The sequence below is a fragment of the Bombina bombina genome, chromosome 2, assembly GCF_027579735.1.
Source record: "Bombina bombina isolate aBomBom1 chromosome 2, aBomBom1.pri, whole genome shotgun sequence".
Classification (NCBI taxonomy): domain Eukaryota; kingdom Metazoa; phylum Chordata; class Amphibia; order Anura; family Bombinatoridae; genus Bombina; species Bombina bombina.
The window spans coordinates 728,244,501-728,267,666 of NC_069500.1; positions in this window are offsets into that span (position 1 = coordinate 728,244,501).

Sequence of the window (23,166 nt, forward strand, 5' to 3'; positions counted from 1 at the left end):
GAATATGGTTATAATTATTTTTATACATGGGGACTATGGGCGAAATATAATGGTTACACATGCAGAGGAACACATTTGACCTGTTTCTGATAGGAATATGGTTCTAATTATTTTATATATGGGGATTATGGGTAAAATATCATGGTTACACATGCAGAGAAACACATTTGACCTGTTTCTGATAGGAATATGGTAATAATAATTTTTATACATGGGGATTATGGGTGAAATATCATGGTTACACTTGCAGAGGAACACATTTGACCTGTTTCTGAAAGGAATATGGTTCTAATTATTTTTATACATGGGGATTATGGGCGAAATATAATGGTTACACTTGCAGAGGAACACATTTAACCTGTTTCTGAAAGGAATATGGTTATAATTATTTTTATACATGGGGATTATGGGCGAAATATAATGGTTACACTTGCAGAGGAACACAACTCACCTGTTTCTGATAGGAATATGGTTATAATTATTTTTATACATGGGGATTATGGGTGAAATATCATGGTTACACATGCAAAAGAACACATTTGACCGGTTTCTGATAAGAATATGGTTATAATTATTTTTATACATGGGGATTATGGGTGAAATATCATGGTTACACATGCAGAGGAACACATTTCACCTGTTTCTGATAGGAATATGGTTCTAATTATTTTTATATATGGGGATTATGGGTAAAATATCATGGTTACACATGCAGAGAAACACATTTCACCTGTTTCTGATAGGAATATGGTTCTAATTATTTTTATATATGGGGATTATGGGTGAAATATAATGGTTACACATGCAGAGGAACACATTTGACCTGTTTCTGATAGGAATATGGTAATAATAATTTTTATACATGGGGATTATGGGTGAAATATCATGGTTACACTTGCAGAGGAACACATTTGACCTGTTTCTGAAAGGAATATGGTTCTAATTATTTTTATACATGGGGATTATGGGTGAAATATAATGGTTACACTTGCAGAGGAACACATTTGACCTGTTTCTGATACAAATATGGTTATAATTTTTTTTATACATGGGGATTATGGGTGAAATATCATGGTTACACATGCAGAGGAACACATATGACCTGTTTCTGATAGGAATATGGTTCTAATTATTTTTCTACATGGGGATTATGGGTGAAATATCATGGTTACACATGCAAAAGAACACATTTGACCGGCTTCTGATAGGAATATTTTTATAATTAATTTTATACATGGGGATTATGGGTGAAATATCATGGTTACACATGCAGAGGAACACATTTGACCTGTTTCTGATAGGAATATGGTTCTAATTATTTTTATACATGGGGATTATGGGTGAAATATAATGGTTACACTTGCAGAGGAACACATTTGACCTGTTTCTGATAGGAATATGGTTATAATTATTTTTTCTACATGGGGATTATTGGTGAAATATCATGGTTAAACTTGCAGAGGAGCACAATTGACCTATTTCTGATAGGAATATGGTTCTAATTATTTTTATACATGGGGATTATGGGCGAAATATAATGTTTACACTTGCAGAGGAATACATTTGACCTGTTTCTGAAAGGAATGTGGTTCTAATTATTTTTATACATGGGGATTATGGGGAAATATAATGGTTACACTTGCAGAGGAACACATTTGACCTGTTTCTGATAGGAATATGGATATAATTATTTTTATTCATGGGGATTATGGGGGAAATATCATGGTTACACTTGCAGAGGAAAACCTTTGACCTGTTTCTGATAGGAATATGGATATAATTATTTTTATACATAGGGATTAAGGGTGAAATTTCATAGTTACATATGTAGAGGAACACATTTGACCTGTTTCTGATAGGAATATGGTTATAATTATTTTTCTACATGGGGATTATGTGTGAAATATCATGGTTACAAATGCAAAAGAACACATTTGACCGATTTCTGATAGGAATATGGTTATAATTATTTTTATACATGGGGACTATGGGCGAAATATAATGGTTACACATGCAGAGGAACACATTTGACCTGTTTCTGATAGGAATATGGTTCTAATTATTTTATATATGGGGATTATGGGTAAAATATCATGGTTACACATGCAGAGAAACACATTTGACCTGTTTCTGATAGGAATATGGTAATAATAATTTTTATACATGGGGATTATGGGTGAAATATCATGGTTACACTTGCAGAGGAACACATTTGACCTGTTTCTGAAAGGAATATGGTTCTAATTATTTTTATACATGGGGATTATGGGCGAAATATAATGGTTACACTTGCAGAGGAACACATTTAACCTGTTTCTGAAAGGAATATGGTTATAATTATTTTTATACATGGGGATTATGGGCGAAATATAATGGTTACACTTGCAGAGGAACACAACTCACCTGTTTCTGATAGGAATATGGATATAATTATTTTTATACATGGGGATTATGGGTGAAATATCATGGTTACACATGCAAAGAACACATTTGACCGGTTTCTGATAAGAATATGGTTATAATTATTTTTATACAAGGGGATTATGGGTGAAATATCATGGTTACACATGCAGAGGAACACATTTCACCTGTTTCTGATAGGAATATGGTTCTAATTATTTTTATATATGGGGATTATGGGTAAAATATCATGGTTACACATGCAGAGAAACACATTTCACCTGTTTCTGATAGGAATATGGTTCTAATTATTTTTATATATGGGGATTATGGGTGAAATATAATGGTTACACATGCAGAGGAACACATTTGACCTGTTTCTGATAGGAATATGGTAATAATAATTTTTATACATGGGGATTATGGGTGAAATATCATGGTTACACTTGCAGAGGAACACATTTGACCTGTTTCTGAAAGGAATATGGTTCTAATTATTTTTATACATGGGGATTATGGGCGAAATATAATGGTTACACTTGCAGAGGAACACATTTGACCTGTTTCTGATAGGAATATGGATATAATTATTTTTATACATGGGGATTATGGGTGAAATATCATGGTTACACTTGCAGAGGAAAACATTTGACCTGTTTCTGATAGGAATATGGATATAATTATTTTTCTACATGGGGATTATGGGTGAAATATCATGGTTACACATGCAAAAGAACACATTTGACCGGTTTCTGATAGGTGTATGGTTATAATTATTTTTATACATGGGGATTATGGGTGAAATATCATGGTTACACATGCAGAGGAACTCATTTGACCTGTTTCTGATAGGAATATGGTTCTAATTATTTTTATATATGGGGATTATGGGTAAAATATCATGGTTACTCATGCAAAAGAACACATTTGACCAGTTTCTGATAGGAATATGGTTTTAATTATTTTTATATATGGGGATTATGGGTAAAATATCATGGTTACACATGCAGAGAAACACATTTGACCTGTTTCTGATAGGAATATGGTTCTAATTATTGTTATACATGGGGATTATGGGTGAAATATAATGGTTACACATGCAGAGAAACACATTTGACCTGTTTCTGATAGGAATATGGTTCTAATTATTTTTTATACATGGGGATTATGGGCAAATATCATGGTTACACTTGCAGAGGAACACATTTGACCTGTTTCTGAAAGGAATATGGTTCTAATTATTTTTATACATGGGGATTATGGGTGAAATATAATGGTTACACTTGCAGAGGAACACATTTGACCTGTTTCTGAAAGGAATATGGTTCTAATTATTTTTATACATGGGGATTATGGGTGAAATATAATGGTTACACTTGCAGAGGAACACATTTGACCTGTTTCTGATAGGAATATGGATATAATTATTTTTATACATAGGGTATTATGGGTGAAATATCATGGTTACACTATGCAGAGGAACACATTTGACCTGTTTCTGATAGGAATATGGTTATAATTATTTTTCTACATGGGGATTATAGGTGAAATATCATGGTTACACATGCAGAGGAACACATTTGACCTGTTTCTGATAGGAATATGGATATAATTATTTTTATACATTTGGATTGTGGGTGAAATATCATGGTTACACATGCAGAGGAACACATTTGACCTGTTTCTGACAGGAATATGGTTATAATTATTTTTCTACATTGGGATTATAGGTGAAATATCATTGTTACACATGCAGAGGAGCACATTTGACATGTTTCTGACAGGAATATGGTAATAATTATTTTTCTACATGGGGATTATGGGTGAAATATCATGGTTACACTTGCAGAGGAAGACATTTGACCTGTTTCTGAAAGGAATATGGTTCTAATTATTTTGCTATATGGGGATTATGGGTGAAATAGCATGGTTACACTTGCAGAGGAAAACATTTGACCTGTGGAGGTGGAGCATAGCCGTGCTGGAACATGGCCGCACTTTAAGCAAGCTCCGTGGCGTGTCCTAAGTATTTGGCTCCTCATTAACACCTCCCTTTTTATTTCCTCTACCCCGTATCCACTGACATCTTTAATAGAAAATGGCGAGTTTACGCTACGCCCTTTTTCAAACTCCTCAATCACAACCACGGTTAGCAGGGACCTCACAGTGAGGTCAATGATAACCAATGAATCCCTGCGTACACAATCCGAACTCGTAGACGAGGGACACACATATTTCACAAACTGGTTTACATATAGGCAAGCAAGGAACTTTATACTTCAACATAAGGGATGTAATAATATGACCAGACCATTGACGAAATTCAAATTACTATGCACTCTCCCACCTCCCCTTAAACATATTCTATCCGCAATATATAAAATACTAATTCAGAATCCCCCCCGGATATATCCCCCCATATCTTGAGAGATGGGAAACCGACCTTGGAGTTATGATACTCCCTCGAATAAGTGACTCTATACTCCAAGCGACAAGGAAATCCTCAATCTCCTCATCTATATTGGAGATTAATCTCAAATTGTTACACAGGTGGTATTTTACCCCCCAAAAATTACACCGTTTATTCTGCTCGAAGAAAAATATATGTTTGAGGTGTGGTCATGTAAACAGTGGTGCCGCACATATGTGGTGGTGGTGCAATGCCATTCAAACTTATTGGAGACAGGTGATACATGAGATAGAATCTATTTTAGGAGTTGTGCTCCCTATGGATCCCCTCATTTGGCTACTTAACAAACCCCCCCAAATTAAATATCGACCTTCTCTTAGCTTATTCAAAATCATGACCAATGGGGTTAAAGCATTAATTGCTAAAAACTGGAGGCAGAGGCGTGTCCCCTCACTAAATATGTGGAGACAGAAAGTGTCAGATTTGGTTGAATTGGAGGAATACCACTATCTCAAAATTGGGAAAATGGAGACCTATACAGAGCTATTCCATACATGGGAAGAGTACATACAAACCATGAAGATGAATCATTTACCGGTTAAACCGTCTAACTATAGGGTAGAATGTTAATTTAATATACAACTGAGATTTTAATTTAATGCAAGTACAGACGGAGCGGGACCCCACTTTTTTTTCCTCCTTAATCTTGTTGTTTCCCTTTCCTCCCTTTTTTTGTTTTTTCCACTTTCCCCGCTTTTTAACCTTTGGTCCTTCTTTATGGACATTTGGTTATCCTATTGGATACATGACCTATTTTTTATTTTGTTAATCCCCTTCCCCTTTTTTCTTTTTTTTTGACATTGTTTCTGACCTTCGCAAAGGTCTTGAAAATTTTGAGTTGTTTTATATTGATAAGATATTCTTTATAAACTTTGTTGATAACTCAGAAAAAGTAACAGCTGTTGAAATAAGAATATGTAGGAGCTGCGTCTCCAATTTTGTTGTACTGTCTTCTTAATTTTTCAATAAAGCTGTTTTTGGAAAAAAAAAAAACAAAAAAAAAAAAACATTTGACCTGTTTCTGATAGGAATATGGATATAATTATTTTTATACATAGGGATTATGGGTGAAATTTCATGGTTACATATGCAGAGGAACACATTTGACCTGTTTCTGATAGGAATATGGTTATAATTATTTTTCTACATGGGGATTATGGGTGAAATATCATGGCTACACATGGAGAGGAACATATTTGACCTGTTTCTGATAGGAATATGGGTATAATTATTTTTATACATGGGGATTATGGGTGGCATATAATGGTTACACATGCCAAGGAACATATTTGACCTGTTTCTGATAGGAATATGGGTATAATTATTTTTATACATGGGTATTATGGATTGAATGTCATGGTTACACATGCCAAGGAACATATTTGACTTGTTACTGCTAGGAATATGGGTATAAATGTTTTTATATAAGGGGATTATGGGCAGAATATCATGGTTACACATGGCAAGGAACATATTTGACTTGTTACTGCTAAGAATATGGGTATAATTATTTTTCTATGTAGGGATTATGGGTGGAATATCATGGTTACACATGTCAATGAACATATTTAACCTGTTTCTGGTAAGAATATGGTTATAATTATTTCTCTACATGGGGATAATGTTGCCCCACTGGGTTTTTGTCGCGTGCCACGAGTACTGCTAATGCTGCTCTGAACATCACCTGTGTGTCCGCTAGGGACGCAGCGTCTTCCCCATGCTCGTTGCCTAGGGCTGTGTCGGCTCAGGATGCGTGCAGTGCTAACGTCATCGCCGCACGCTCCTGATGCCGGCCGGTCTCTTGGCGCCAATCCACCAGGTACTTTAGCGGGCAGCAAGCGATCTGTCACTGCCCAAGTATAGGTGCTACTTCTTGTGCTCCTGGGAGTGACAGATCGTCTGCTGGATTGATACTTTGTTGCTGAAACCTTGCCTGTCTTACTACATGATTTGGTTAACCCCTAAACTGCTGGACTGATACTTTGTTGCTGAAACTCTCCTGTCTTACTACGCTACTTGGTTAACCCCTAAACTGCTGGACTGATACTTTGTTGTTGAAACCTTGCCTGTCTTACTACGCTACTTGGTTAACCACTAAACTGCTGGACTGATACTTTGTTGTTGAAACCTTGCCTGTCTTACTCCTCTACCTGGTTAACCCCTAATCTGCTGGACTGATACTTGTTACTGAACCCTGCCTGTTTCACTACGCTTCTTGGTTACCCCCTAACTTGCTGGACTGACTTCTTGTTGCTGATCCCTGTCTGTCTCACTACGCTACCTGGTTAACTCCTACATTGCTGGACTGTCTTCTTGTTGCTGAACCCTGCCTGTCTCACTACGATACCTGGTTAACACCTGAATTGCTGGCCTGATGATCTGTTGTCGTATCCTGTCTGCCTTATTTGCCTTGTGCTGTCCAGCCTGTGGTGAGTGCCGCTCTCCTCATTTGCCTGATACTCTCTGTTCTGGGATATTCCCTATCTTTCCGGCTCGACGCCAGGATAACAAGACTACTGGCTGAGTTCGGTCTGATAGAGGAGTATCCCACGAGCCTTACAAGTAACTCCTTTTCATGTAATCTCTGCCCAAGAATAGGTTTACCCGTGTACTCCTGGGTGCTATTGTAGCAACTTGCTAGTGTTCTATAGTGGACTGCCTGCTTGTTACAGAACCCTGTGCCTTGTGACCATTCCTTTGCTTAACCCTTTTGATACTCAGAAAGATTTGATAGCCTGCCTGTTACTGAACCCTGCACTGCCTTGTGACCCATAATTTGCTTAACCCTTTTGGAAACTCAGAAAGATTGAACTGCCTAATCTTAAGGAACCCTGCACTGTCTGGTGAGCATTCCTTTTGCTTTATTTCTTGTGTTTCTCAGGGGCATAGAACTACTTGCTTACTTCTGAGCCCTACTCAGCTCTTTGACCTTCTCCTCATTAACCCTTGCTGCTCATTGTGTTTGCTGTTCCTGTACTACCACATTCTTTTAATCTATTAACTTTAGTTCTGGAATTTTTCCTTATGTTTCCACTTGATGCGAGGATAAGAAGACTACTGGCCAGGATTGGTCTGATAGGAAATATTGCACAAACATAACAGATAATGGGTTAAATAACATGGTTACACATGCCAAGGAACATATTTGAGCTGTTTCTGGTAAGAAAATGGGTATACATACTTTGAACACGGTGATTATGGGTGGTATATCATGGTTACACATGCTGAGGAACATATTTGACCTGTTTATAATAAGAATATGGTTCTATTTTTCTACATGGGGATTATGGGTGGAATACCATGGTTACACATACTAAGTAACATATTTGACATGTAAATATATTTCCTACATGGGGATTATGGGTGCAATATCATGATTACTCATACCAAGGAACACATTTGACATGTTTCTTATAGGAATATGGGTATAATTATTTTTTTATGTGGGGATTATGGGTGAAATATTATGATTACACATGCCAAGGAACATATTTGACCTATTTCTGATACTTCTGGTTACAAGAAGTGCAGGCTACATGTAAACGTTTCTACAAATTCAACACTAGAAATATTTTTAGTTCACAAACTCAACCAGCCATCTAGTTTATATAGGGTCTCAATTTGCAGATACCCTACTTATGATTAAAAAATTTTTTAACCTAACTATTTTTAGATGGAGCATGAATCTCAAACATCAATATAGATTATGTCTATACCAAGGCCATAATAACAACAAACACAATAAATGTCTTACAGAAAACAGTCCATTCTTACTGAACAAGTGCATTTTCATATGCTCATGTGTATTGATGTGAAACAGTAGGTTGGACTTCCTTACAAGACAAGCAGATAGCTTCATATATTTAGGGGCCGATTTATGAATGTCCGTCCCATATCGATAAATGCTACCCCCTGCACATTCACGGCCAATCGGCCGCTAGCAGGGGGTGTCAATCATCCCGATCAGATCAGGATGATTGCTGTCCACCACCTCAGAGGTGGCGGACGAGTTAACGAGCAGCGGTCTTAGGACCACTGCTCCTTAACTCTTGTTTCCAGCGAGCCTGAAAGCTCGTGCAGAAACTGCAGCATACACTGCATGATAAATCGGCCCCTTAGGCTGGAATTGAGAATTTTCATTCATTTTCATGCTAAACTTAACAAAATAAATAATATCTGGTTATTTCCTTGGGAGATCATGAGGGGTAATTTACACATGTAAACTATTATTAAATAACTGAGCAGGAAGAGTGTTTTACTTTGTGTCTCCATTAATGGAATTCAATGTCAATAAACATCCAGTTTATCCCAGGCAATTTAAATTCACATTAAGAGCAGTTTATCAGAACTATTTTGTACTTTTTTATTTACATGTTTATTGTTTTGAATTGCTATGTACCAAACATTTTTAAAAGGACAATTTAACATTCTACTAAATAATAATACTAAAATGTGGTGCTATTTTCTTTTGCACTGTAAACAAATTAAATATGTTGTTGGTCTACCCTTCTGCCCTCCACACTTCTGGTGATACCAGTTTCAACACACAACACTTAGGGGTCAATTTATCATTGTGCGGATGGACATGATCCGCTATAGCGAACCATGTCCGCCGCACATAGATAAATGCAGACAGCATTTATCATTGCACCAGCAGGTCTTCTGAACTGCTGGTACAATACTGCCCCCTGCAGATTTGCAAGCAGGGGGTGTCAATCAACCCAATCATATTCAATTGGGTTGATTTCTATCCGCCGCCTCAGAACAGGCGGACAGGTTATGGAGCAGTGGTCTTTAGACGGCTGCAGACCCATAGGATCTGTTTTTCATCATGGTCAGCATCACCAAAGCAGTAACAAGACGAACAAAATGTCCAGTCTTCTGATTTGCAGTAACGGGAGGGGAAAGAACTTGTCCTCCTGTTTGTCCTGTTCTGCTATTTTGACCATTGGTGGGCTGTATTTCTCAATTTTTCCAGCTACAAATGTGTGCTTTGTGGTTTGTTTAGTGGTCAGGTATGAGTAATCAACTTTGCAGAATCTTGCTGTGCATCCACTGTCTAACTTTATTGCTGCCAAAATTCCTCACATATTTGAGACCACTACATATAATGTATGAATTTAGGAGTCATAAGAATTACTTTGTTTCGGGCAATCTAGGTCCAGTCTGCTTCAAGAAACTCAACTGAGGGACAGAGAGTGTGAATGCAATAGAGCATTTTTTGGACAATAGCACATTATGTGTTATAATCATTGCTTAGTGAGTCCATTATTGTCACTGTTTTAGATTTTAGGTCTGCTACAGCCAAAAACCAGTGCAAACCTCGTCCATATAAAGTTAGGTCACTGTTAGTTGGAAAGAGCATACCATCATAGTTTAAAAGTGATAAGGAATCTGTAAATTTTACAAAGGATACATGTACTCCATTACTAACAGAATGGAAACAATGTAGAGGAATAATAATTGTAACCATATTCGTATCAAAAACAAGTCATATATGTTCCTTGGTATGTGTAACAGTGATATTCCACCCATAATCCCCACGCAGAAAAATAATTATACCCCTATTCCTATCACAAACCAGTCAAATATATTCCTTGGTATGTGTAACTATAATATTCCACACATAATCCCCATATATAAAAATATGTATACCCATATTCTTAGCAGCAACAAGTGAAAAATGTTCCTTGGCATGTGTAACCATGATTTTACACCAACAATCCCAATGTAAACAATATTTATACCCATGATTCCTATCAGTAAAAGGTCAAATATGTTCCTTGGCATTTGTAACCATGATATTCTGCACATAATCCCTTTATATAAAAACATATATACCAATATTCCTATCAGACACAGGTCACATATGTTCCTTGGCATGTGTAACCATGATATTTTACCCATAATCCCCACATAGAAAAATAAGAATACCCATATTCCTATCAGAAACTGGTCAAACATGTTTCTTGGCATGTGTAACCATGATATTCCACCCATAATCCCCATGTAAAAAACATAATTATACCCATACTCCTATCAGAAACCGGTCAAATATGTTCCTTGGAAAGTGTAACCATGATATTCCACCCATAATCCCCATATATAAAAATAATTATGCCCATATTCTTAGTAGTAACAAGTCAAATATGTTCCTCTGCAAGTGTAACCATGATATTCCGCCCATAATCCCTTTACATAAAAATATTTATACCCATATTCCTGTCAGAAACAGGTCAAAAATGTTTCTTGCATTATGTAATCATGATATTCTATCAATAATCTGCATATATAAAAATATTTTTACCCATATTCTTAGCAGTAACCAGTCAAATATGTTCCTTGGCATGTGTAACCATGATATTTTACCCATAATCCCCACATAGAAAAATAAGAATACCCATATTCCTATCAGAAACTGGTCAAACATGTTTCTTGGCATGTGTAACCATGATATTCCACCCATAATCCCCATGTAAAAAACATAATTATACCCAAACTCCTATCAGAAACTGGTCAAATATGTTCCTTGGAAAGTGTAACCATGATATTCCACCCATAATCCCCATATATAAAAATAATTATACCCATATTCTTAGTAGTAACAAGTCAAATATGTTCCTCTGCAAGTGTAACCATGATATTCCACCCATAATCCCCTTATATAAAAATATTTATATCCATATTCCTATCAGAAACAGGTCAAATATGTTTATTGCATTGTATAACCTTGATATTCCATCAATAATCTGCATATATAAAAATATTTTTACCCATATTCTTACCAGTAACAAGTCAAATATGTTCCTTGGCATGTGTAACCATGATATTCCACCCATAATCCCCACAAAGAAAAATAATTATACCCATATTCTTATAAGAAACCAGTCAAATATGTTCCTTGGCATGTGTAACCATGATGTTCCAGCCAAAATCCCCATGTAGAAAAATAATCATACCCACGTTTCTATCAGAAACAGGTCAAATATGTTCCTTGGCAGGTGTAACCATGATATTCCACACATAATCCCCACATAGAAAAATAATTATGCACACATTCCTAACAGAAACTGGTCAATTATGTTCCTTGGCATGTGTAACTATAATATTTCACCCATAAACCCCATATTCGTATCAAAAACAAGTCAAATATATTACTTGGCATGTGTAACCATGATATTCCACATATAATTCCCACGTAGAAAAATAATTATACTCATATTTCCATCAGAAACAGGTCAAATATGGTCCTTGGCAAGTGTAACCATGATATTCCACCCATAATCCACATGTATACAAATATATATACCCATATTCTTAGTAGTAACAAGTCAAAAATGTTCCTTGCCATGTGTAACCATTATATTCCACCCATAATCCTCATGTATAAAAAATAATTATACCCATATTCATATCAGGAACAGGTCAAATATGTTCCTCTGCATGTGTAAACATGATATTCCACCCATAATCCCCATGTTGAAAAATAATTATACCCATATTCCTATCAGCAACAGGTCAAATGTGTTCCTCTGCATGTGTAACCTTGACATTCCACCCATAATCCCCATGTATAAAAATAAATATAACCATATTCCTATTAGAAACAGGTCAAATATGTTCCTTGGTATGTGTAACAATGATATTCCACCCATAATCCCCACGCAGAAAAGTAATTATACCCCTATTCCTATCACAAACTAGTCAAATATATTCCTTCGCATGTGTAACTATAATATTCCATCCATAATCCCCATATATAAAAATATGTATACCCATATTCTTAGCAGCAACAAGTGAAAAATGTTCCTTAGCATGTGTAACCATGATATTACACCAACAATCCCAATGTAAACAATATTTATACCCATGATTCCTATCAGTAAAAGGTCAAATATGTTCCTTGGCAGGTGTAACCATGATATTCCACACATAATCCTCATGTATAAAAAATAATTATACCCATATTCATATCAGAAACAGGTCAAATATGTTCCTTGGCATGTGTAAGCATGATATTCCACCCATAATCCCCATGTTGAAAAATAATTATACCCATATTCCTATCAGCAACAGGTCAAATGTGTTCCTCTGCATGTGTAACCTTGACATTCCACCCATAATCCCCATGTATAAAAATAAATAAAACCATATTCCTATCAGAAACAGGTCAAATATGTTCCTTGGCATGTGTAATCATGATATTCCACCCATAATCCTCATGTATAAAAAATAATTATACCCATATTCCTATCAGAAACAGGTCAAATATGTTCCTTGGCATGTGTAAACATGATATTCTACCCATAATCCCCATGTTGAAAAATAATTATACCCATATTCCTATCAGCAACAGGTCAAATATGTTCCTCTGCATGTGTAACCTTGACATTCCACCCATAATCCCCATGTATAAAAATAAATATACCCATATTCCTATCAGAAACAGGTCAAATATGTTCCTTGGCATGTGTAACCATGATATTCCACCCATAATCCTCATGTATAAAAAATAATTATACCCATATTCCTATCAGCAACAGGTCAAATGTGTTCCTCTGCATGTGTAACCTTGACATTCCAGCCATAATCCCCATGTATAAAAATAAAAATAACCATATTCCTATCAGAAACAGGTCACATATGTTCCTTGGCATGTGTAACCATGACATTCCACCCATAATCCCCATGTATAAAAATAAATATAACCATATTCCTAACAGAAACAAATCAAATATGTTCCTTGGCACATGTAACTATAATATTCCACCCATAATCCCCATATATAAAAATATGTATACCCATATTCCGAGCAGTAACAAGACAAATATGTTCCTTGGCATGTGTAACCATGATACTCCACGCATATTCCCCATATATAGAAATATTTATACCCATATTCCTAGCAATAACAAGTCAAATATGTTCCTTAGCATATGTAACCATGATATTCCGCCCATAATCGCAATATATAAAAATATTTATACCCATTTTCCTATCAGAAACAAGTCAAATATGTTCCTTCGCATGTGTAACCATGATATTCCGCCCATAATCCCCTTATATAAAAATATTTATACCCATATTCCTATCAGAAACAAGTCAAATATGTTCCTTGGCATGTGTAAACATGATATTCCACCCATAATCCCCAAGTATAAAAATAATTATAACCATATTCCTATCAGAAACAGGTCAAATGTGTTCCTCTGCAAGTGTAACCATGATATTTCACCCATAATCCCCATGTATAAAAATAATTATAACCATATTCTTAGTAGTAACAAGTCAAATATGTTCCTTGGCATGTGTAACCATGATATTCCGCTGATAATCACCTTAAATACAAATATTTATACCCATGTACCTATCAGAAACAGGTCAAAAATGTTTCTTGGCAGGTGTAACCATGATATTCCACCCATAATTCCTTTATATAAAAATATTTATACCCATATTCCTATCAGAAACAAGTCAAATATGTTCCTTGGCATGTGTAAACATGATATTCCACCCATAATCCCCAAGTATAAAAATAATTATAACCATATTCCTATCAGAAACTGGTCAAATATATTCTTTGGTACATGTAACTATAATATTCCATCCATAATCCCCATATATAAAAATGTGCATACCCATATTCCTAGCAGTAACAAATTAAATATGTTCCTTAGCATGTGTACCCATGATATTCTGCCCATAATCCCCTTATATAAAAATATTTATACCCATATTCCTAGCAGTAACAAATCAAATATGTTCCTTGGCATGTGTTCCCAATTATATTCTGCCCATAATCCCCTTATATAAAAATGTATACCCATATTCCTAGCAGTAACAAGTCAAATATGTTCCTTGGCATGTGTAACCATGACATTCCGCCCATAATCCCCTTATATAAAAATATTTATACCCATATTCCTATCAGAAACAGGTTAAATATAATCCATGGCATGTGTAACCATGATATTCCACCCATAATCCCCATGTAGAAAAATAATTATACCCATATTCCTATCAGAGACAGGTCAAATATGTTCCTTGGCATGTGTAACCATGATATTCCACCCATAATCCCCAAGTAGAAAAATAATTAAAACCATATTCCTATCAGAAACAGGTCAAATGTGTTCCTCTGCAAGTGTAACCATGATATTTCACCCATAACCCCATGTATAAAAATAATTAGAACCATATTCCTATCAGAAACAGGTCAAATGTGTTTCTCTGCATTTGTAACCATGATATTTCACCAATAATCCCCATGTATAAAAATTTAGAACCATATTCCTATCAGAAACAGGTCAAATGTGTTCATCTGCAAATGTAACCTTGATATTTCCCCCATAATCCCCATGTATAAAAATAATTAGAACCATATTCCTATCAGAAACAGGTCAAATGTGTTCCTCTGCAAGTGTAATCTTGCTATTTCACCCATAATCCCCATGTATAAAAATATTTAGAACCATATTCCTATCATAAACAGGTCAAATGTGTTCCTCTGCATGTGTAACCATGATATTTCACCCATAATCCTCATGTATAACAATAATTATAACCAAATTCCTATCAGAAAAAGGTCAAATGTGTTCCTCGGCATGTGTAACCATGATATTTCACCCATAATCCCCATGTAGAAAAAGAATTATAACCATATTCCTATCAGAATGAGGTCAAATGTGTTCCTCTGCAAGTGGAACCATGATATTTCACCCATAATCCCCATGTATGAAAAATAATTATAACCATATTCCTATCAGAAACAGGTTAAATGTGTCCCTCTGCATGTGTAACCATGATATTTCACCCATAATCCCCATGTATAAAAATAATTATATCCATATTCCTATCAGAAACTGGTCAAAGGTGTTCCTCTGCATGTGTAACCATGATATTTCACCCATAATCCCCATGCATAAAAATAATTAGAACCATATTACTATAAGAAACAGGTCAAATGTGTTCTTCTGCATGTGTAACCATGATATTTCACCCATAATCCCCATGTATAAAAATAATTATATCCATATTCCTATCAGAAACAGGTCAAATGTGTTCCTCTGCAAGTGTAACCATTATATTTGACCCATAATCCCCATGTAGAAATATAATTTGAACCATATTCCTATCAGAAACAGGTCAAATGTGTTCCTCTGCATGTTTAACCATGATATTTCACCCATAATCCCCATATATAAAAATAATTAGAACCATATTCCTATCAGAAACAGGTCAAATGTGTTCCTCTGCATGTGTAACCATGATATTTCACCGATTATCCCCATGTATAAAAATAATTATAACCATATTCCTATCAGAAACAGGTCAAATGTGTAACCATGATATTTCACCCATAATCCCCATATATAAAAATAATTAGAACCATATTCCTATTAGAAACAGGTCAAATGTGTTCCTCTGCATGTGTAACCATGATATTTCACCCATAATCCCCATGTATAAAAATAATTATATCCATATTCCTATCAGAAACAGGTCAAACAGGTCTGCAAGTGTAAACATTACATTTGACCCATAATCCCCATGTAGAAAAATAATTAGAACCATATTCCTATCAGAAACAGGTCAAATGTGTTCCTCTGCATGTGTAACGATTATATTTCACCCATAATCCCCATATATAACAATAATTAGAACCATATTCCTATCAGAAACAGGTCAAATGTGTTCCTCTGCATGTGTAACCATGATATTTTACCCATAATCCCCATATATAACAATAATTAGAACCATATTCCTATCAGAAACAGGTCAAATGTGTTTCTCTGCATGTGTAACCATGATATTTTACCCATAATCCCCATATATAAAAATAATTATAACCATATTCCTATCAGAAACAGGTCAAATGTGTTCCTCTGCATGTGTAACCATGATATTTCAACCATAATCCCTATGTATAAAAATAATTATAACCATATTCCTATCAGAAACCGGTCAAATGTGTTCTTTTGCATGTGTAACCATGATATTTCACCCATAATCCCCATGTAGAAAAATAATTATAACCATATTCCTATCAGAAACAGGTCAGATGTGTTCCTCTGCATATGTAACCATGACATTTCACCCATAATCCCTATGTATAAAAATAATTATAGCCTTATTCCTATTAGAAACAGGTCAAATGTTTTTCTCTGCAAGTGTAACCATGATATTTCAACCATAATCCCCAAGTATAAAAATAATTATATCCATATTCCTATCAGAAAGAGGTCAAATGTGTTCCTCTGCAAGTGTAACCGTGATATTTTACCCATAATCCCCATGTAGAAAAATAATTATAACCATATTCCTATCAGAAACAGGTCAAATGTGTTCCTCTGCAAGTGTAACCATAATATTTCACCCAAAATCCCCATGTATAAAAATAATTATAACGATATTCCAGAAACAGGTCAAATGTGTTCCTCTGCAAGTGTAACCATGATATTTTACCCATAATCCCCATGTAGAAAAATAATTATAAACAAATTCCTATCAGAAACAGGTCAAATGTGTTCCTCTGCCAGTGTAACCATTATATTTCACCCATAATCCCCATGTAGAAAAATAATTATAACGATATTCCTGTCAGAAACAGGTCAAACGTGTTCCTCTGCATGTGTAACCATTATATTTCACCCATAATCCCCATGTATAACAATAATTAGAACCATATTCCTATCAGAAACAGGTCAAATGTGTTTCTCTGCATGTGTAACCATGATATTTTACCCATAATCCCCATATATAAAAAATAATTAGAACCATTTTCCTATCAGAAACAGGTCAAATGTGTTCCTCTGCATGTGTAACCATGATATTTCACCCATAATCCCCATGTATAAAAATAATTATAACCATATTCCTATCAGAAACCGGTCAAATGTGTTCTTTTGCATGTGTAACCATGATATTTCACCCATAATACCCATGTATAAAAATAATTATAACCATATTCCTATCAGAAACAGGTCAAATGTGTTCCTCTGCATATGTAACCAAGAAATTTCACCCATAATCCCTATGTATAAAATAATTATATCCATATTCCTATCAGAAACAGGTCAAATGTTTTCCTCTGCAAGTGTAACCATGATATTTCACCCATAATCCCCATGTATAAAAATAATTATATCCATATTCCTATCAGAAACAGGTCAAATGTGTTCCTCTGCAAGTGTAACCATTATATTTTGCCCATAATCCCCATGTATAAAAATAATTAGAACCATATTCCTTTCAGAAACAGGTCAAATGTGTTCCTCTGCATGTGTAACCATTATATTTCGCCCATACTCCCCATGTATAAAAATAATTAGAACCATATTCCTTTCAGAAACAGGTCAAATGTGTTCCTCTGCAAGTGTAACCATGATATTTCACCCATAATCCCCATGTATAACAATAATTAGAACCATATTCCTATCAGAAACAGGTCAAATGTGTTTCTCTGCATGTGTAACCATGATATTTCACCCATAATCCCCATGTATAACAATAATTAGAACCATATTCCTATCAGAAACAGGTCAAATGTGTTCCTCTGCATGTGTAACCATGATATTTCACCCATAATCCCCATGTATAAAAATAAATATATCCATATTCCTATCAGAAACAGGTCAAACAGGTCTGCAAGTGTAAACATTATATTTGACCCATAATCCCCATGTAGAAAAATAATTATAACCATATTCCTATCAGAAACCGGTCAACTGTGTTCTTTTGCATGTGTAACCATGATATTTCACCCATAATCCCCATGTAGAAAAATAATTATAACCATATTCCTATCAGAAACCGGTCAACTGTGTTCTTTTGCATGTGTAACCATGAAATTTCACCCATAATCCCTATGTATAAAAATAATTATATCCATATTCCTATCAGAAACTGGTCAAATGTTTTCCTCTGCAAGTGTAACCATGATATTTCACCCATAATCCCCATGTTTAAAATAATTATATCCATATTCCTATAAGAAACAGGTCAAATATGTTCCTCTGCAAGTGTAACCATGATATTTACCCATAATCCCCATGTAGAAAAATAATTATAACCATATTCCTATCAGAAACAGGTCAAATGTGTTCCTCTGCAAGTGTAACCATTATATTTCACCCATAATCCCCATGTAAAAAAATAATTATAACGATATTCCTGTCAGAAACAGGTCAAATGTGTTCCTCTGCATGTGTAACCATTATATTTCACCCATAATCCTCATGTATAACAATAATTAGAACCATATTCCTATCAGAAACAGGTCAAATGTGTTTCTCTGCATGTGTAACCATGATATTTTACCCATAATCCCCATATATAAAAATAATTAGAACCATATTCCTATCAGAAACAGGTCAAATGTGTTCCTCTGCATGTGTAACCATTATATTTCACCCATAATCACTATGTATTAAAATAATTATAACCATATTCCTATCAGAAACCGGTCAAATGTGTTCCTCTGCAAGTGTAACCATGATATTTACCCATAATCCCCATGTAGAAAAATAATTATAACCATATTCCTATCAGAAACAGGTCAAATGTGTTCCTCTGCAAGTGTAACCATTATATTTCACCCATAATCCCCATGTAAAAAAATAATTATAACGATATTCCTGTCAGAAACAGGTCAAATGTGTTCCTCTGCATGTGTAACCATTATATTTCACCCATAATCACTATGTATTAAAATAATTATAACCATATTCCTATCAGAAACCGGTCAAATGTGTTCCTCTGCAAGTGTAACCATGATATTTTACCCATAATCCCCATATATAAAAATAATTAGAACCATATTCCTATCAGAAACAGGTCAAATGTGTTCCTCTGCATATGTAACCAAGAAATTTCACCCATAATCCCTATGTATAAAATAATTATATCCATATTCCTATCAGAAACAGGTCAAATGTTTTCCTCTGCAAGTGTAACCATGATATTTCACCCATAATCCCCATGTATAAAAATAATTATATCCATATTCCTATCAGAAACAGGTCAAATGTGTTCCTCTGCAAGTGTAACCATTATATTTTGCCCATAATCCCCATGTATAAAAATAATTAGAACCATATTCCTTTCAGAAACAGGTCAAATGTGTTCCTCTGCATGTGTAACCATTATATTTCGCCCATAATCCCCATGTATAAAAATAATTAGAACCATATTCCTTTCAGAAACAGGTCAAATGTGTTCCTCTGCAAGTGTAACCATGATATTTCACCCATAATCCCCATGTATAACAATAATTAGAACCATATTCCTATCAGAAACAGGTCAAATGTGTTTCTCTGCATGTGTAACCATGATATTTCACCCATAATCCCCATGTATAACAATAATTAGAACCATATTCCTATCAGAAACAGGTCAAATGTGTTCCTCTGCATGTGTAACCATGATATTTCACCCATAATCCCCATGTATAAAAATAAATATATCCATATTCCTATCAGAAACAGGTCAAACAGGTCTGCAAGTGTAAACATTATATTTGACCCATAATCCCCATGTAGAAAAATAATTATAACCATATTCCTATCAGAAACCGGTCAACTGTGTTCTTTTGCATGTGTAACCATGATATTTCACCCATAATCCCCATGTATAAAAATAATTATATCCATATTCCTATCAGAAACAGGTCAAATGTTTTCCTCTGCAAGTGTAACCATGATATTTCACCCATAATCCCCATGTTTAAAATAATTATATCCATATTCCTATAAGAAACAGGTCAAATGTGTTCCTCTGCAAGTGTAACCATGATATTTACCCATAATCCCCATGTATAAAAATAATTAGAACCATATTCCTTTCAGAAACAGGTCAAATGTGTTCCTCTGCATGTGTAACCATTATATTTCACCCATAATCACTATGTATTAAAATAATTATAACCATATTCCTATCAGAAACAGGTCAAATGTGTTCCTCTGCATATGTAACCAAGAAATTTCACCCATAATCCCTATGTATAAAATAATTATATCCATATTCCTATCAGAAACAGGTCAAATGTTTTCCTCTGCATGTGTAACCATGATATTTCACCCATAATCCCCATGTATAAAAATAATTATATCCATATTCCTATCAGAAACAGGTCAAATGTGTTCCTCTGCAAGTGTAACCATTATATTTTGCCCATAATCCCCATGTATAAAAATAATTAGAACCATATTCCTATCAGAAACAGGTCAAATGTGTTCCTCTGCATGTGTAACCATTATATTTCGCCCATAATCCCCATGTATAAAAATAATTAGAACCATATTCCTTTCAGAAACAGGTCAAATGTGTTCCTCTGCAAGTGTAACCATGATATTTCACCCATAATCCCCATGTATAACAATAATTAGAACCATATTCCTATCAGAAACAGGTCAAATGTGTTTCTCTGCATGTGTAACCATGATATTTCACCCATAATCACCATGTATAACAATAATTAGAACCATATTCCTATCAGAAACAGGTCAAATGTGTTCCTCTGCATGTGTAACCATGATATTTCACCCATAATCGCCATGTAGAACAATAATTAGAACCATATTCCTATCAGAAACAGGTCAAATGTGTTCCTCTGCATGTGTAACCATGATATTTCACCCATAATCCCCATGTTTAAAATAATTATATCCATATTCCTATAAGAAACAGGTCAAATGTGTTCCTCTGCAAGTGTAACCATGATATTTACCCATAATCCCCATGTATAAAAATAATTAGAACCATATTCCTTTCAGAAACAGGTCAAATGTGTTCCTCTGCATGTGTAACCATTATATTTCACCCATAATCACTATGTATTAAAATAATTATAACCATATTCCTATCAGAAACAGGTCAAATGTGTTCCTCTGCATATGTAACCAAGAAATTTCACCCATAATCCCTATGTATAAAATAATTATATCCATATTCCTATCAGAAACAGGTCAAATGTTTTCCTCTGCAAGTGTAACCATGATATTTCACCCATAATCCCCATGTATAAAAATAATTATATCCATATTCCTATCAGAAACAGGTCAAATGTGTTCCTCTGCAAGTGTAACCATTATATTTTGCCCATAATCCCCATGTATAAAAATAATTAGAACCATATTCCTTTCAGAAACAGGTCAAATGTGTTCCTCTGCATGTGTAACCATTATATTTCGCCCATAATCCCCATGTATAAAAATAATTAGAACCATATTCCTTTCAGAAACAGGTCAAATGTGTTCCTCTGCAAGTGTAACCATGATATTTCACCCATAATCCCCATGTATAACAATAATTAGAACCATATTCCTATCAGAAACAGGTCAAATGTGTTTCTCTGCATGTGTAACCATGATATTTCACCCATAATCCCCATGTATAACAATAATTAGAACCATATTCCTATCAGAAACAGGTCAAATGTGTTCCTCTGCATGTGTAACCATGATATTTCACCCATAATCCCCATGTATAAAAATAAATATATCCATATTCCTATCAGAAACAGGTCAAACAGGTCTGCAAGTGTAAACATTATATTTGACCCATAATCCCCATGTAGAAAAATAATTATAACCATATTCCTATCAGAAACCGGTCAACTGTGTTCTTTTGCATGTGTAACCATGATATTTCACCCATAATCCCCATGTATAAAAATAATTATATCCATATTCCTATCAGAAACTGGTCAAATGTTTTCCTCTGCAAGTGTAACCATGATATTTCACCCATAATCCCCATGTTTAAAATAATTATATCCATATTCCTATAAGAAACAGGTCAAATGTGTTCCTCTGCAAGTGTAACCATGATATTTACCCATAATCCCCATGTATAAAAATAATTAGAACCATATTCCTTTCAGAAACAGGTCAAATGTGTTCCTCTGCATGTGTAACCATTATATTTCGCCCATAATCCCCATGTATAAAAATAATTAGAACCATATTCCTTTCAGAAACAGGTCAAATGTGTTCCTCTGCAAGTGTAACCATGATATTTCACCCATAATCCCCATGTATAACAATAATTAGAACCATATTCCTATCAGAAACAGGTCAAATGTGTTTCTCTGCATGTGTAACCATGATATTTCACCCATAATCCCCATGTATAACAATAATTAGAACCATATTCCTATCAGAAACAGGTCAAATGTGTTCCTCTGCATGTGTAACCATGATATTTCACCCATAATCCCCATGTATAAAAATAAATATATCCATATTCCTATCAGAAACAGGTCAAACAGGTCTGCAAGTGTAAACATTATATTTGAC